The sequence below is a fragment of the Propithecus coquereli genome, unplaced genomic scaffold (genome assembly GCF_000956105.1).
Source record: "Propithecus coquereli isolate 6110/MARCELLA unplaced genomic scaffold, Pcoq_1.0 Scaffold311, whole genome shotgun sequence".
NCBI classification, from domain to species: domain Eukaryota; kingdom Metazoa; phylum Chordata; class Mammalia; order Primates; family Indriidae; genus Propithecus; species Propithecus coquereli.
In genome coordinates this window covers 940,186-944,613 of record NW_012148742.1, presented here as the reverse complement: position 1 = coordinate 944,613, position 4,428 = coordinate 940,186, and positions in this window count along the sequence as shown.

Here is a 4,428-nt window from a genome sequence, read left to right as displayed (position 1 = left end):
TTTTTAAGTACTAGATGAATTTTTGGTGTATTTGGCCAGAGGCATAGACAAATTGACATAATATTATGTTAAGAGCATTTTAGAGTTAAGAAAAGTATCTTTTCTTTCCACTCTTCTAGCATTTTTTCTTTTTTGTCCATCTTTTAAGATACTTTGCCTTGGTTTATATAGCTGGCTTGCTGAATGCCAATAAACAAAAGAGTATTTCTAACCTGGGGCCAGTCATTTCTAGGAAATTAATTTCAAAATAGTATGTTACTGCATTGCATTTTTGTGCAAGCCATTTTTATAGAAAACTGTATCCCAGTACATTTGACAGAGTTAAATAATGCAATTATGGGATACAGTAATAGTAGAAGAAAAAGATATGATTTTAGATGAGATTTGAAATGGCAGCTCCAATAATGCAGAAAGATAGAGAAAGCCTGTTCCAGATGTCAGTCACTGCTGCAGAGAGGCCTGGGAGCAATGATTTTGCGTGAAGTAACACAGAAGAGATAAATGGATTCCATGTATTTTGGATGCATTGCTTTTTATTATATAATTTCAAGCTATGAACATAAGGTTGAGAAAAAACAACTTGTTATATCTGAAAATATAGTTTGATTTGGATTTAGATTTAGCTGATATTTGTTGAGACCCTACTAAGTGCTAGACAGCATACTAGAGTTTGCAATATGTTGTCATTGTGGATGCAAGAAGGTCCATACTCTAAAATTATGAGAAAAATTAGCTATGGGTGAATGCAAACTCAAGATGCCAGAGAGAAAAAGGATTAATTATATTTTCAGATTTTAAAAAAAAAATTTTCTAATCATAAACAATGCTTCAGTGGGAAAGACTTCTGTATGAGTATTTGTTTAGAGAAAGTCCTCAAATCCTAAAAATACTTTTGTCTTCAGAAAAGAAAATGAAAGACTGAAGCAAAACATTCAAGGGCAATTAGAAACACCATTTTTAAAAAGAACTATTTTGCAAAAGAGAGCATAGTAAGTGTTAAGTGAAGATTAGTTGGGAAATATTTTACACAATGAAGATACAGAAAATAACTGTTATTATCTACTGATTATTTTGAGATTTTTGAGAGTTTTGAATCCATAATCCAAAGCTCATAATTTGGTGTAATGCTATGTAAGCATTGTAATTAATTATATAAGGAACATGTACAATCAGTAAAACTTAAACATTTATAAAATTAATAGTGTGGTGCGCACCATCTGGGGGATGGACACACTTGAAGCTCTGACTTGGGTGGAGCAAAGGCAATATATGTAAGCTAAACATTTGTACCCCATAATATGCTGAAATAAAAAACAAAACAAAACAAAAAAACAAATCCAGTTAACTGCCTATACTTGCTAATCTAATGCATTGAAATTTAAAAAATCAATTTCCAATAAAATTTATTGGGGAGTCTACCGTGTTCTGGGTGCATTCTCTAATATATCTTATGGATATATCAACTGTGAGACTTGGAGAAAATATTTACAAAAGACATATCTTATAAGGAGTGGTTATTTAAAATATACAAACAACTTTTTAAACTCAACAAGAAAAAAAAAATGGGCCAAAGACATTAACAGATAACTCACCAAAGAAAATATACAAATGCAAATAAGAATATGTAAAGATGGTCCACATCATATGTCATCAGGGAATTGCAAATTAAAACAACTGTAAGATATCACTAAAGACCTATTAAAATGGCCAAAATCCAGAACACTGACAAAATGCTGACAAGGATGTGTAGCAACAGGGACTCTCATTCATTGCTTATAGGAATGCACAATGGTACAGAAACTTTGGAAAACAGTTTGGTGGTTTCTTATAAAACTAAACATACTCTTACTATATATACAATCCAGCCATGATACTTCTTTGTATTTACCCAAAGCAATTGAAAAATTATGTCCACACAAAAACCTGCACATGGATGTTTATATCAATTTGTTCATAATTGCCCAAACTTGGTTGTAACCAAGATAACAGGTGAGTGGATAAATAAACTGTGATACATCCAGACAATGGAATATTATTCTATACTTAAAAGAAATGAGCAATCAAGCCAAGAAAAATATATGATACCAAAAGTAAAACTTACTGTAAACAATGGACTGTGGGTGATAATGATGTGTCAAGGTAGGTTCATCAGTTGTAACTAATGTACCACTCTCGTAGGGGATGTTAATAATAGGTGAAGTTGTGACTAGGGAGAAGGTATGGAAAATATCTGTACTTTCCACTCATTTGTGTTGTGGATCTAAAACTACCCTGAAAATAAAGTATAAATACAAAAACAGAACAAAAACCAAACCAACTAACCAAACAAAACAGAAACAAAACCAAATAAAGGAACAACTGTCATTAGCCTAATTACAAAGAAGTGTGCAGTGCCAGGAGTGTATTTTATAGACAGTGACCTTTGAAAAAAACTTCAAGTTTCCTACTGACCTTAAATTCTATCATTCTCAGCATTGTTAGGCAAATAGTGGATAATTACAATTTTAAGATAATTTTAGATCTTTACCTCATTGTTCAAATTTTATTATATAATATATGCCACTTTCATGACAAAGAGTTGATAGACAAAATAAATAGGTAGTTAATTCCTTTTTTCTGTAATTTCCTACTTTTCTTGAATAGAACAAAATATATGTTTTCCCTCAGTACAGGATGATCTTTTCTTTCTTCTGACTGTACATTTATAAAAGAAGACATACATGTCTGTTGTAGGTACATCACTTGGAAACACAAAGCAGTCTTTTATACCCAGAGAACATAATGATTTAAAAAATTTTGGAATGCAAATCTCATCACAAATAGAAAAAGAGTTGCCCAGAACACTGTGATCCTGTAGGAAATTTGTTAACAAAAATCAGGTTTAAATGCTCAGATATGTAAATCCTGTACTAGTTGATGGACTTTATCACCAGTTTGTGTTCTTATCAACAACAGCAGGCATCTAACTATATTCACTTTGATTTACTCTGCGGAGACGTTTTCAGATTTAAACTTATTTTACCAAGACAAATGGAGTGACAAATGCAATAAATTAGATTGCATTACACAAGCAAATACATTTTTAGCCCTGTAGTCACTGGAAAAAAAAATAGAGAAAGAAAAAAACAAAACCTCGACTTATTCTTCATCTTTACTAAAGGGAGATGTCAAAGACCCAGTTGGTGGGAAGGTAATTTTGCAGAAGCAGCAGTCCTTACAAAGAAGATGACTCTGTGGATGTGGAGGTTACAGGTTCTTTCCTCCTTTTTCTTTCTGCCCTCCACCATCAAAATACAGCTTAGAGAACAGAAGCAGATGTCGTCCTTCCAGGGACGTGCCAAGCAGCCATCTCTCTTCTGCTGTGACGGCTTCCACAGATGGGAAGCTGCTTGTCCCACTTCGTTCAACGTGTTTGTGAATATTTGATTTTCGCAGAAGACAAAAAAGAGCAAGAGCTTTGGAATTCAATAGAAGGTCAGAATGGCAATCTTTTTGCCTAGTCCAGCTTCCTTTTATACTCTGACATCTGGCGCCCATTACAAGAACAAATTAGAGCAATTCCAAGCAGCAGCAGAGGAAGAGGACTTCCTGTTCTCAAATAGTGTCGTTATCACTGTGAACACAGAAACTAAGCTCAAAACAATGCAGCCATAGAAATAGATTCGTGGCACTTCTTTTGCAGATGTAAAACATAGCCCACAGTAAATGGAATTAAGGAGATGTATTCTATCACAGAGTAGCAATTCTATTGATGAGGTTCCGTTTAATTTTCATTTTATCACAATATGAAACCCAACTAACTGTGTAGAATCCCACAATGAAAATCCAAACATAACTATATAATAAGGTTTTTGTTTCTTTTGTTTGATTTATCAAAACAAGAAAATCAACCATAGAAAATATTATAAAACCCCACTTAATGTATAGAATGCTACAATGTATCTCTATAGATCATTCTAAAAATTCATCATTTAGTAGGTCTTTCTCCTATTTTATTATTCCATTTTCTTGATCACACATATTGGCTATCTTCCCAAAATACCCCCTTACAAATACTTCTACCAATCTCGCTGAAAATAGGTAAAACCCCTTAATATTTGGTCTTCTTCTTTGGCAGTTATATTTAGCATCCTTTTAAAACTCATATTTATTTGATAGAAAAACTAACTCTTCTAGGGGATTGCATGCAGGAAAGGAGCAAACAATATTATTCAACTAGAATACAGAAGTTAAATTTCTGGGTAACTTGCTCAGTGACCATACCAGTTTTTCATCTGAAATTTTGTGATATACAATATGAAAATCACAAGTCTGAGCCACTAAATCATGGCTTAGGATGGAATACACACATCTCATTAAGTGATTTTGTAACTTCTTTAAAAATATTTAAAATAAAATATACTATTTATGGTCATTGAGTATTTAAAT